At 50.3% G+C, this 14,033-nt stretch overlaps 1 protein-coding gene and 1 non-coding gene across 2 annotated transcripts in view; both read right to left on the bottom strand.

The window, feature by feature from the left end:
• LOC115643738 (zinc finger protein 660-like) overlaps positions 1 to 14,033 on the bottom strand; it is a 579,185-nt gene that overhangs the window by 388,867 nt on the left and 176,285 nt on the right. The gene's annotated exons all lie outside the window — the stretch shown is intronic.
• TRNAS-ACU lies at positions 8,896 to 8,977 on the bottom strand. Its single transcript has one exon. It is a non-coding gene; the product is annotated as a tRNA-Ser (tRNA).

Below are 14,033 nucleotides of genomic sequence, written 5' to 3'. Positions count from 1 at the left end.
AGGTTTTCATGCTAACCCCCATATTTTGGACGCTAAGGTCCAGAATCTGGGAATAAGGTTAAAACATGGTGGCAGTAGGCGGGATATAGACAGAATCCAGAAGCCAGTAGGAATATTATATTTTTCTTTTCTCTGCTAAGGGCTTTTTAGCAGAGAGAAACAGTTTGGTTTTAAAAGGGAACCAGAGAGAATTTTTTTTTCTGCTCTCTCTAGCAGTTTGTGGTTTGCATGTTAAGCGAGAGGACTGTTGAGGGTCTTTTGTCATGCAATAGCCCTCCCATTAGGAGGCAAGTACCAGCACTTATATGCATGCAAATAAAGTGGTTTTTCTGGTTTCCCTTCATTGAACATTAGCTAGAGAGAGAAAGGGAAAAAAGCACTGTTGCTAGGCAGACTTCAGGAGGCAACAGAGCCTGCAGTTCAACAGAGAAACACCGGAGGGCACCCCAACACAAGAAAACAGGAACCATGTCTACTAGGACAAAAATGGAGGCCGAAGACCAATTAAAAGAAGCTGAACACAGGCGACAACTGGAAATAAAACAAAAAGAGATGGAGATAAAAGAAAAGGAAGAAAGCATCAAACTGGCAGCCTTCCAAAGAGAACAGGCAGCCCAAGAGGCAGCACACAAAAGAAAACTAGAGGAAGAAGAGGTGGCCCACCGCCGAGAAATGGAAAAACAACAAAAAGAAATGGAAGAGAAGGAAAAACAGAGAAAACATGAACTGGAGATGGCAAAAGCTGGGCTGCATGTGCCAGCCAACCCTAACAACCCGGCGCCAAGTATTGCTCCACAGCACAGGAAATTTCCCACCTACAAGGCAGGTGATGACACCGAGGCCTTCTTGGAAAATTTTGAAAAAGCCTGTCTTGGGTACAGCATCCCCGAAGACCAGTACATGGTAGAATTAAGGCCACAACTCAGTGGACCTTTAGCAGAGGTGGCAGCTGAAATGCCTAAGCTGCAAATGAACGACTATAAACTTTTTCAAACCAAGGCCAGATACAGGATGGGGATAACCCCAGATCATGCCCGTCGGCGCTTCAGAACCCAAAAATGGAAACCAGAGGTGTCATTTCCCAAACACGCCTACTACATTGCAAAAAACTATGAGGCCTGGTTAACAGGAAACAACATTCAAACCTTGGAAGAAGTGAACCTCCTCATACAAATGGAGCAGTTCTTGGATGGTGTTCCTGAAGACATCACACGGTACATACAAGATAGAAATCCCAAAACTATCGCTGAGGCGGGGGAGATTGGAGCCAAATGGATGGAACTGGCAGAAAGCAAAAAAGCTACTGTCAAGGGGAACGATTACCCCAGGGGGCACACAGACCATAAACCCTACAACCGAGGACAGCCAAAGACCCTACATACCACCCAAGTAAAGCCACAGATACCCTACTCTTCAACCTCACCAGTCTCCAGTAACTCACCTCGGCCCAGTGACCCATCAGATGGAAGATGCTTTAAGTGTAATGAACTGGGACATATCAAGGCCAACTGTCCCAAGAACACCATGCGAGTGCAATTCATTACACCACCATCACCCCAAAGATCCCCAGGCCCAGATGCCTCTCAAATACCCTTGGAGCGAAGGGAAAATTTGAGAGTGGGCGGAAAGAAGGTTACTGCGTGGAGAGACACGGGGGCACAAGTGTCAGCTATCCACCAATCCTTCGTTGACCCCAAATTCATCAACCCAAAGGCCAAAGTTACAATTTACCCCTTCATGTCACAAGCTGTAGACTTGCCTACAGCTCAACTGCCTGTCCAGTACAAAGGCTGGTCAGGAATGTGGACTTTTGCAGTCTATGACAATTATCCTATCCCCATGCTACTGGGGGAAGACTTGGCCAACCAGGTGAGGCGGGCCAAGAGAGTGGGAATGGTTACCCGTAGCCAAACCAGGCAAGCTTCCAGACCCATTCCTGTTCCTGAGCCGTCCACAGAGGCCCCGTCTGTGTTACCAGAGATCCAGACAGAGGTAGTGGACCCGGATTCCATGCCTACCACTGAAACAGCCACAGCATCTCCAGTCCCAGGCCCGGAACTGGAACAGCAACCAGCACCAGCAAGTGCAACCACATCTTCAAACTCAACGCCAGAGGGCGCCAGCGAGCCAGAACTGGCAGAAGCACACGACAGCCATACCCAAAAGGCTCAGCCAGAGCCTGAAATACCCTCAGGTGCACCAGCGGAGAGCGGTTCACCAGCAACGGAAACAACCCCATCACCTACATCGCTTCCAGAGGGACCAAGCCCAAGTCCACAGTCTGAGGAAGAACTGGTGACCCCAGCCTCAAGGGAACAGTTCCAGGCTGAGCAGGAAGCAGATGACAGCCTTCAGAAAGCGTGGGCGGCGGCACGGAGCACCCCACCGCCTCTCAGCTCTTCTAATCGATCCCGGTTTGTTATAGACCAAGGACTTTTATACAAGGAAATTCTTTCTGGTGGACACCGGGAAGAATGGCAGCCGCAAAAACAGTTGGTGGTTCCAACTAAGTACCGGGGGAAGCTCTTAAGCTTAGCCCATGATCATCCCAGTGGCCATGCTGGGGTGAACAGAACCAAGGACCGGTTGGGGAAGTCCTTCCACTGGGAGGGGATGGGCAAGGATGTTGCCAAGTATGTCCGGTCTTGTGAGGTATGCCAAAGAGTGGGTAAGCCTCAAGACCAGGTCAAGGCCCCTCTCCAGCCACTCCCCATAATTGAGGTCCCATTTCAGCGAGTAGCTGTGGATATTCTGGGCCCTTTCCCAAAAAAGACGCCCAGAGGAAAGCAGTATGTACTGACTTTAGTGGACTTTGCTACCCGATGGCCAGAAGCAGTAGCTCTAGGCAACACCAGGGCTAACACTGTGTGCCTGGCCCTAACAGACATCTTTGCCAGGGTAGGTTGGCCCTCTGACATCCTTACAGATTCAGGGTCTAATTTCCTGGCAGGGACCATGGAAAAACTGTGGGAAACTCATGGGGTGAATCACTTGGTTGCCACCCCGTACCACCATCAAACCAATGGCCTGGTGGAAAGGTTCAATGGAACTTTGGGGGCCATGATAAAAAAATTCATCAACGAATTCTCCAATAATTGGGACCTAGTGTTGCAGCAGTTGCTGTTTGCCTACAGGGCTGTACCACATCCCAGTTTGGGGTTTTCACCATTTGAACTTGTGTATGGTCACGAGGTTAAGGGGCCATTACAGTTGGTGAAGCAGCAATGGGAGGGGTTTACGCCTTCTCCAGGAACTAACATTCTGGACTTTGTAAGCAACCTACAAAGCACCCTCCGACACTCTTTAGCCCTTGCTAGAGAGAACCTAAAGGATGCTCAGGAAGAGCAAAAGGCCTGGTATGACAGACATGCCAGAGAACGTTCCTTCAAGGTAGGAGACCAGGTTATGGTCTTGAAGGCGCAACAGGCCCATAAGATGGAAGCATCATGGGAAGGGCCATTCACGGTCCAAGAGCGCCTGGGAGCTGTAAACTACCTCATAGCATTTCCCAATTCCTCACTAAAGCCTAAAGTGTACCATGTTAATTCTCTCAAGCCTTTCTATTCCAGAGACTTACAGGTTTGTCAGTTTACAGTCCAGGGAGATGATGCTGAGTGGCCTGACGGTGTCTACTACGACGGAAAAAAAGACGGTGGCGTGGAAGAGGTGAACCTCTCAACCACCCTGGAACGTCTGCAGCGGCAACAAATCAAGGAGCTGTGCACTAGCTTCGCCCCATTGTTCTCAGCCACCCCAGCACGGACTGAACGGGCATACCACTCCATTGATACAGGTAATGCTCACCCAATCAGAACCCCACCCTACCGAGTGTCTCCTCATGCCCAAGCTGCTATAGAACGGGAGATCCAGAACATGCTACAGATGGGTATAATCCGCTCATCTACCAGTGCATGGGCATCTCCAGTGGTTCTGGTACCCAAACCAGATGGGGAAATACGCTTCTGCGTGGACTACCGTAAGCTAAATGCTGTAACTCGTCCGGACAACTATCCAATGCCACGTACTGATGAGCTATTGGAAAAGTTGGGACGTGCCCAGTTCATCTCTACCATAGACTTAACCAAGGGGTACTGGCAAGTACCGCTAGATGAACCTGCCAAGGAGAGGTCAGCATTCGTCACCCATACGGGGGTGTATGAATTCAATGTCCTTCCTTTCGGCCTTCGAAATGCACCCGCCACCTTCCAGAGGCTGGTAGACGGTCTACTAGCTGGACTGGGAGAATTTGCAGTTGCCTACCTCGATGATGTGGCCATTTTTTCAGACTCCTGGCCCGAACACCTACTCCACCTGGAAAAGGTCTTTGAGCGCATCAGGCAGGCAGGACTAACTGTTAAGGCCAAAAAGTGTCAAATAGGCCAAAACAGAGTGACTTACCTGGGGCACCAGGTGGGTCGAGGAACCATAAACCCCCTACAGGCCAAGGTGGATGCTATCCAAAAGTGGCCTGTCCCAAGGTCAAAGAAACAGGTCCAATCCTTCTTAGGCTTGGCCGGATACTACAGGCGATTTGTACCACACTACAGCCAAATCGCTGCCCCATTGACCGACCTAACCAAAAAGACCCAGCCAAATGCCGTTAAGTGGACTAATGAGTGTCAAAAAGCCTTTACCCAGCTTAAGGCAACGCTCATGTCTGACCCTGTGCTCAGGGCCCCGGATTTTGACAAACCATTCCTAGTAACCACAGATGCATCTGAGCGTGGTATAGGAGCAGTGCTCATGCAGGAAGCAACAGATCACAACTTCCATCCTGTCGTGTTTCTCAGCAAGAAACTGTCTGAGAGGGAAAGTCACTGGTCAGTCAGTGAAAAGGAATGCTATGCCATTGTGTACGCCCTGGAAAAGCTACGCCCATATGTTTGGGGACGGCGGTTCCAACTACAAACTGACCATGCTGCACTAAAGTGGCTTCATACTGCCAAGGGGAACAACAAGAAACTTCTTCGTTGGAGTTTAGCTCTCCAAGATTTTGATTTTGAAATTCAACACATCACAGGAGCTTCTAACAAAGTTGCTGATGCACTCTCCCGAGAGAGTTTCCCAGAATCCAGTAGTTAAAAAGTGTTCTTAAAATGTAAAAGTCTGTTAGTTATATACTTAGTAGTATATGTAAAGGTGCATGTGTTGTATTAATCTGTTTATTTTCAAGTTCTAGAAGGAAATTGCCGCCAGTGAGCTTCCCCACTGTCTGCAATTTGGGGGGCGTGTCATAAACAGATAGCTAAGGGTTAATGTCTCTTTCACCTGAAACACCTGACCAGAAAACCAATCAGGAAACCGGATTTTTTCAACTTTGGGTGGAGGGAAGTGTGTGTCTGAGTCTTTTGTCTGTCTGCCTGTTTCCTCTGAGCTTTGGAGAAGTACTTTCTACTTTCTAGTCTTCTGTTTCTACGTGTAAGGACAAAGAGATCAGATAGTAAGTTCTATGGTTTCTTTTCTTTGGTATTTGCATGAATATAAGTGCTGGAGTGCTTTGATTTGTATTCTTTTTGAATAAGGCTGTTTATTCAATATTCTTTTAAGCAATTGACCCTGTGTTGTATCATCTAAATACAGAGAGCACATTTGTATGTATTTTTCTTTCTTTTTATATAAAGCTTTCTTTTAAGACCTGTTGGAGTTTTTCTTTACTTCAGGGAAATTGAGTCTGTACTCACCAGGGAATTGGTGGGAGGAAGAAATCAGGGAAGTTCTGTGTGTTGGATTGCTAGCCTGATTTTGCATTCCCTCTGGGGGAATAGGAAAGTACTTTTGTTCCAGGATTGGGAACGGAGAGGGGGAATCACTCTGCGTAGTTTCACAGAGCTTGTGTCTGTGTATCTCTCCAGGAGCATCTGGAGGGGGGAAGGGAAAAAGGATTATTTCCCTTTGTTGTGAGACTCAAGGGATTTGGGTCTTGGGGTCCCCAGGGAAGGTTTTTCAGTGGGACCAGAGTGCCCCAAAACACTCTAATTTTTTGGGTGGTGGCAGCAGTACCAGGTCCAAGCTGGTAACTAAGCTTGGAGGTTTTCATGCTAACCCCCATATTTTGGACGCTAAGGTCCAGAATCTGGGAATAAGGTTAAAACACCAGGTCACTGGCGGGGATCACTGCCCAAGTGCTAGTTCAGCCTCACATTTTTGGGTAGACCTCCCACAGTGAGAACTGCAGAGCACTGCCCTGCAAAAAACTAAAAAAACCACACACACACTCTCTCTCTCTCCCTCCCTCCTGGTGTTGGGAGGGGAACAGGTAAAAGGACAAAGGAAGCAAGAGAAGAGAAAGGAGGGAGGGAGCGATGGAGGAAGAGGTGAAACAAAAAGGACAAACCCTAATGTCCCCAGTGATTCTAAGGGACAAAATCCCAGGTGCAGAATAAAATTCTGCCTCCTTAAGCTCGTGTTTTCCATGCCTCGAATTCACCTGTCACCAGATGGATCAGACTGAACAGCTTTCAAACCTCCAGGAGGCTCTTACCTTCTAAACAGGGATGGCTGTTTTCTAGTAAAATCACTACAAGGGAAGGAGAAACCTCGAAAGAGGTTCCTCCTGGTGCTCACGTCCGTGAACCCGAATACTCTCTCAGTCCTCAAAGAGAGACCTGGAGAAGGAGACTTGCTGAAGCAAAGCCACAGGGGTCTCTGAGGTTTCCCTGGCCCCTCACCCCTGTCCTGCCTTGCTGATGTCAGCATCTCTCTGTGAGGTCACCACCTCCCCACCACCTTGGACCAATAAGTCTTAGGTCCTGCAAAAGGCCTTTGTGATGTCACTGCCACATCCCTCCTTTGCTGTGCCAATGTCCTGCCCCTGGCCTGGACCTTTGGAGGTTTGAGCTACTCCCTGTGGATCACCCCACTCAAGGAGCGTTCATTCTAGTCAGCAAGCCGGCTAGACAGGAAAACATCAGACGCTGCTCCCAATGCTACACTCAGTTTTTCAGAAATTAGTCGACTTTCTGGCCAGAAGAGACCATTAGATCATCTAATCTGACCCCCTGCATGTCACAGGCCTCCTGTATGACACAAGAGCTACTTTGGGGGCAAACACATTCAAGAAAGGCATCTAGTCTTCATTAAATGACATCAGGAGATGAAGAATCCACCCCTTTCCTTGGTAGCTTGTTCCTGTGGTGAATCATCCTCGCTGTTGACTATTTGTGCCTTAGTTGTAATAGGAATTTGTCTCTTTTCACCTTCCAATCATTGGGTCTTGTTATGCCTTTCTCTGCTAGATTCAAGAGCCCTTTAATAACCAATCTTTTCTCTCCATTAAGGCACTTCAACACTTCAGCGAAGTCACCTTTCAATCTTCTTTTCATAAGCTAAACAGGTTGAGCTCTTTCAATAGCTCACTAGAAGGTATTTTTCTCCAGCCCTCAGAACATTTGGTAGCTCTTTGCTGCCCTAGCTCCAATTTCACAACATCTTTTTCAAATGAGGACACCAAAACTGAAAGCTATTCCAATATCAGTCTCACTGATGCCATGTCACCTCCTGTGACGTTATTGACATAATCTGTAACTGTATAGATCACCATTGTGACCACTGTTCTATATTTGCAGCCAATACTGTAGAAAGGTTGTCATGTAAGGGGTCTATGGAGAGGTTCTGATTGGCTGATTATAATGATGCTATCTCTAGATGTGTATCATTTTTGTAGTTGATGTTATGAATATTGGCTCTATGCTGCCCATATTTCAAACTTGTGCCATAATGGGGGACAAAACAGCTACCTTGTTAGAAGTGGCTTTGCCAATAGATGGAACCTGGGATTTAAACTCCCAATGATCGCACTGTGTTTGGGATCCATTTGAATTCCTCTCCCAGGTCTTTGACACTTTCATCTCCACTCATAGCGACTCTGATAGAGGATTAAAGAAGTCAAAGCATCATCTCCAAGCACAGACAAGGGAGAATGCTTCATCACATGACACTTTGAGAAGTGGATGGATAGAACGTGATGAAGATAAACTCTGCCTGGCTCAGACAAAAGATAACAGTTGTGCAGTGATGAGGAAGGAGGGAATCTCTGAGTCACCCGTCCACGGTCTTGTCTTCACAGTGCTCCCAAGCTGGAGAGTGAAGAACCCCCTCGGTCCCACCGTGAGACTGAGGAACAGGAGGCCTGTCACCCCCATTCCTGCCGTCCTGCATTCCTGGTGTCCAGCATCCCAGAGGGCCTCCGTGCCAGCAACGAAACCCAACCGTCGTCTGGACTCCCCAGTGCTCCTCCTCAACGGTTCTAAATCAGCGGGAGAGTGGAAGGTCCTGGGCGTCGCGCCGGCACCTGGGATCCACTGCACCTGAACAGTGGGGAAAGGTTTCTGTGTTGGGGCATTGTTTAGTGTTTTCTAGTTTCCAAGGGAGGGTTTATGGGCCTGAGCGTTAAGCTCCCAAACCCAGTCACTGTTTCATTGTATTCATTAAGTTTGCATTTTCCCCTGTTCCCCCAGCTTTCTGTACCTTTACCCTGACTACACTTACCTTTGTTTGTGCCAAACCACCTTGTCTCCTCTTTATTTTATTTACACCTCAGAAGGAGGGAGGCAAAATCCACTGGTGATAGAGACAGGAGGGAGTCGAGTTTGTATCTCCTGAGAAAAGGGGCTTTTTCCTTTCCTATTTCTCCCCTACCATTTCTAACATTTTCCTTTGAAGCGTTGCCTTATTCAGCTTGAGGAAACATTAGCTTTTAAGATAAAAACTACGAAATACAGAACTAGAGACATTTTTTAGAAATCTGGGATTTAGACATTTTATTTAAAGCCGGGGCAGGGGGTGTCAGAGTTTCTGAGAAGGTTTTTGTTTGCAAGAAGCAACATTGTTGTGTCTGGTATTGTACCAAGTGGGGAGATGGTTGTCTATAAAGGAGGAGTGAAGACTAATTGCATCTAATGAGGATGGGATTCAAACCCATGCATGCAGAGCACAATGGATTAGTAATCCATCACCTTAACCACTCAGCCACCTTATCTGAGCTGTCAGGAAAGGGACAGGAGGAGAAATCTAAGGCCAACAGAGATAGGGACACAGAAGTTTTGAAATACTAAGCGTAAGCAGGGTCTGAATGAGCTCCCCCATCACACCTAGTGATGAGCTGGGGAAAGATTTCAGGAACAGACCGTGTTTGCACAGACACATCTACTCTGCCTAGCTATGCAGCATGGTGGGACCGCTTCCCCAAAATGACCAGTTTGGGTTGGTGGTGGGTTAGAAATCACTTTAGGATTGAGTGGAATGAAATGTTATTCTCCCTCCTGTATGAGTGAAGGGCAGCAGAACATACCTAGTTCATCCTGATAGAGGGGTAGATGGGTGAGGAATAGCTTTTATTGGACTGCAGAGAAGTGATTGAGGACGTCACCCTAAAACAGTCGTCCCCAAACATTTCACATGTGCCCTCTTAGCCATGGCTGTGGCCCCTCGGAAGCCACAGTCGAGAACCAGGGCTGGGAGTGGGCTGTTGCTTGCTGGGGAGAGGGGTGCGGACAGGGGCAAGGGGGTCAATGCTGGACTGGGAGCCAGGGGCCCAGGCTGAGGGTGGGGTTGGGGAAGAGCTGGGACAGAGTGGGGCTGAGTGGTGCTTCCTCCCTGCCCTCCATGGGGGCTGGCTCAGGACCTAAGATGCCCCCATGAATGTTCCTTTGTGTCCCCCTAGAAGTCTCTCCCCATATTATGGGAACCACTGAACCCTACTCGCTAAGCAGAAGCTAGTGATGTCAAAGCCCAGGGAAAGGGAGAACAAGTGTGGGGGCCCCAGCACCAGAACCATGCCCCCACCTTCTGTCTGTGGCTCTGCCCCCTTCCACCCATAGCCCCATCCACTATCACCTCTGTTCCACCCCTTCCCCCACCAGCCCCACCCTGTCACTCCTTTACCCCTGCCCCGCTGCGGCCCTGAGACCAGAGAAGCTCCGTACCCCTGCTGCAGCCCCTGGGCCGTAGCAGGGAGTGGGAGCTCCTCCAGCCCTGGGGCTGACATAGGGGAGACTTTTGCAGGGTGGCCTAATTTGGCCGGGGTCCCAGTCATGGGCCCCACTGTCCCCTTGGTGATGCAAGGTTTGGGGAGACTGAGCCCCCCCGACCTCCATTACGTGCCGCCCAGGCTACCGCTGCTCAGTGTGGGGCCAGTCTCCCTGTGTTTTCTGCTGCTTGTGCTGGGGAGCCTGGCCGGCACTAGGGGTGGGGCCCCCAGCAGCCACCCAAGGCTCCAGGGGGTCAAAGGGCACCGTGTGGCAGTGCAAAGGTGCTCACTGCTCTCCCCTGCCCCAGTGCTCCTCCATTGGGCCATAGAGGGTTGCGGGGGGAGTGAGGAACAACACTATGTGCTCCATGTATCCTGGTCACTTTCCCCACCTGGGCTGTGCTGTGAGGGGAGCATCAGAAGCTGCTGCTCTCTGCCCTCCCCTTATGCAGCCCAAGTGAGGAAAGTGACCTAGATGCAGGGAGCTCGGTTGACATCACTTCTCATCCCCAGGCCCCCACAGCCCCTAGGGGTACCCGGAGGAGCAGCATCCCAGGGAGGAGCAATGCTAGCTTCTCCATGCACACAGATCACTGTCCGCACGTGGTTGCAGGAGGGGGCGCAGGGGTTGAGGACAAAAGAGAGGGGGAAGGGGTTGGGGTGAAGGGGGTGCAGGAGAGGGGCAGTGGCTGGAGGCACAGAAGGGGCGCAGGGGTTGGGGTGAAGGGGGTGCATGAGAGGGCCAGGGGTTGGGGGCACAGGCGGGGGTGCAGGGGTTAGGAGTGAAGGAGGTGCAGGAGAGGGGCAGAGGTTGGGGTGAAGGGGGTGCAGGAGAGGGGCAGGGGTTGGGGGCACAGGAGGGGGTGCAGGGGTAGGGGTGAAGGGGTGCAGGAGAGGGGCAGGGGTTGGGGGTGCAGGGGTTAGGGGTGAAGGGGGTGCAGGAGAGGGGCAGTGGCTGGGGGCACAGGAGGGGGTGCAGGAGAGGAGCAGGGGTTGGGGACACAGGAGGGGGTGCAGGGGTAGGGGTGAAGGGGGTGCAGGAGAGGGGCAGAGGTTGGGGTGAAGGGGGTGCAGGAGAGGGGCAGGGGTTGGGGGCACAGGAGGGGGTGCAGGGGTAGGGGTAAAGGGGGTGCAGGAGAGGGGCAGGGGTTGGGGGTGCAGGGGTTAGGGGTGAAGGGGGTGCAGGAGAGGGGCAGTGGCTGGTGGCACAGGAGGGGGCGCAGGGGTTAGAGGTGAAGGGGGTACAGGAGATGGGCAGTGGCTCGTGGCACAGGAGGGGAGTGTGGGAGTTAAGGGCAAAGGGGACACAGTGTAGGGTTTAGGGCACAGGAGGCGGCAGGAGTTGGGGTGAAGGAGGTGCAAACGTCGGGAGTGCAGGAGTGAGGGGGTAAAGGGAGAGGGGGATCGTCCAGGGGTGATGGGGAAGTGCCAAAGTCTAAGTTTTACCCAGGGCACCATTTCCCTTAATGCTGGTCCTTGGTAACATTTCTTGCTGGGATGGGGAGGGGAGAGAGATGAGGCGTTTTCTCTCTGTTTCTTTCCTCTCCATTTTCTGCTCCTTCCTTCAATTCCAGAAACCTCCCTTGTGTTTCAGACTGTGCAGTGACGCCCTCCCGACCCCAGGACTCTGGAGCCTTTGGAGCAGAAAGATCCCAGGAGCTGAGGGTGAATCCAGGAGTGAGTAGCTGGCAGGAAGGAGTCCTAGCAGTTCTTCTGGGAACACAGGTGAGGAATGACTCCTCCTTCCCTAGATTCTCCCCATAGGAAAAGGGAGGGTTGTGTGATAAATTCCTGTAACTCTTCTGCCCCTCTGAGTTGGCAGAAACAAGGGCTGGATTCAGTATCTAGGGGTTCTGCTTCAATAACACAATACAAAACTGGATCGAGCCCCCACCCAGTGACCTGGGACAATTACACCCCCGCCCCCCCCGGGTGCCTCTAGGAGGCAATACTTCCCCTCTTGCAAGCAGGGAGTCTGAGCCGCTCCACTCCACCAGCCATTCCATGAACCACTCCAGTGGTCCCTGCAAACTGCTCTGCTGGGGCAGCAAAGAGCCACCAAATGTTCTGAGGGCTGGAGAAAAATGCCTTCTAGTGAGTAGTGAAAGAGCTCAACCTGATTAGCTTATCAAAAGAAGATTGAAAGGTGACTTCACAGAAGTGTTGAAGTGCCTTCAGGGAGAGAAAAGACTGGGTATTAAAGGGCTCTTTAATAGAGCAGAGAAAGGCATAACAAGACCCAATGGCCAAAAAGTGAAAAGAGAGAAATTCATATTACAAATAGGGTGTAAAAATTCAGCAGTGAGGATGATTCACCACAGGAACAAGCTACCAAGGAAAGTGGTGGATTCGCCATCTCCTGATGTCATTTAATGAAGACTAGATGCCTTTCTGGAATGCTTTTGCTCCCAAAGTAGCTCTTGTGTCATACAGGAGGCCTGTGATATGCAGGGGGTCCGATTAGATGCTCTAATGGTCTCTTCCGGCCATAAAGTTGACTAATTTCTGAAAAACAGAGTGTAGCATTGGGAACAGCCTCTGATGTTTTCCTGTCTAGCCGGCTTGCTGCCTAGAACGAACACTCCTTTGGTGGGGTGATCCACAGGGAGTAGCTCAAACCTCCAAAGTGCCAGGCCAGGGGCAGGACATTGGCACGGCAAGGGAGAGGTGTGACAGTGACATCACAAAGACCTTTTGCAGGACCTCAGACTATTGATCCAAGGTGGTGGGGAGGTGGTGACCTCACAGAGTCATGCTGACATCAACCAGGCAGGACAGGGGTGAGGGGCCAGGGAAACCTCAGAGACCCTTGGGGCTTTGCTTCAGCAAGTCTCCTTCTCCAGGTCCCTCTTTGAGGACTGAGAGAGTATTTGGGTTCACGGACGTGAGCGCCAGGAGGAACGTCTTTCGAGTTTTCTCCTTCCCTTGTAGTGATTTTACTAGAAAACAGCCGTCCCTGTTTAGAAGGTAAGAGCCTTCTCGAAGAAAGGGGTATCATGGGGGTGTCACAGTTCGGATGCCAATGCGCCGCCGCCCCCACTGTAAGGAAGCTCCTGCCACCTGCTCTGTGTTAGCAGGGTGGGAGAGAGCAGCATCCACGGCAGAGATTTGCTCCTGGCTGCCGGAGCAGAGCAGCAGGCTTAGCTGTCCGAACTTCCTGGAGCTATGAAAGGGGAGGGCACCATGGCTCTGTAGCAGAATGCAGGGCAGGCGAGTTCACGGCAGGCATTATGGGATACTGGAGGAGGCCAGTTATGGTTATATAATGAACGGCAGCATCTACACTGGCACTCTGTCCCTTTAAGTTTGCTGCAAAAAGCTCTAGGCCTCTCATCGAATTGGTTTTATTTTGTCACCAAAACAGGGCAGTTTTGTCTCCAGATGTGGCATTGCAGTGTGTACACCAGCCACAAGCTGCCGACCAAGGGGGAGTTGTGAGTTTTTCACAGACCTGAGCAATATAATTCTGCTGAAATAATTTTGTAGTGCAGACCTGGCCAAAGAGTCTCACACACACACACACACACACACACACACACACACACACACACACACACACACACACACACACACACACACACACACACACACACACAGAGAACATGAAAAAATGGGTATTGCCATACACACTATAACAAGAGTGATCAGTTAAGGTGAGCTATTATCAGCAGGAGAAAAAAACCTTGTGTAGTGATAATCAGGATGGCCCATTTTCAACAGTTTTCAGGAAGGTGTGAGTAACAGCAGGGGGACAAATAAACAGGGGGAAATAGTTTTACTTTGTGTAATGACCCATCAACTCCCAGTCTTTATTCAAGCCTAATTTCACGGTGTCCAGTTTGCAAATTAATTCCAATTCAGCAGTCTCTCGTGGGAGCCTGTTTTTGAAGGTTTTTTGTTGGAATATTGCGACTTTTAGGTCTGTAAATGAGTGACCAGGGAAACTGAAGTGTTCTCCGACAGGTTTTTGAATGTTATAATTCTTCATGTCTGATTTGTGTCCATTTATTCTTTTATGTAGAGACTGTCTGGTTTGGTCAGTGTACATGGCAGAGGGGCATTGCTG

Source organism: Gopherus evgoodei, unplaced genomic scaffold, assembly GCF_007399415.2.
Source record: "Gopherus evgoodei ecotype Sinaloan lineage unplaced genomic scaffold, rGopEvg1_v1.p scaffold_69_arrow_ctg1, whole genome shotgun sequence".
Lineage (NCBI taxonomy): Eukaryota > Metazoa > Chordata > Testudines > Testudinidae > Gopherus > Gopherus evgoodei.
The sequence above is the reverse complement of the archived record's forward strand: the minus strand, read 5'-3'. Positions and strand labels throughout refer to the sequence as shown.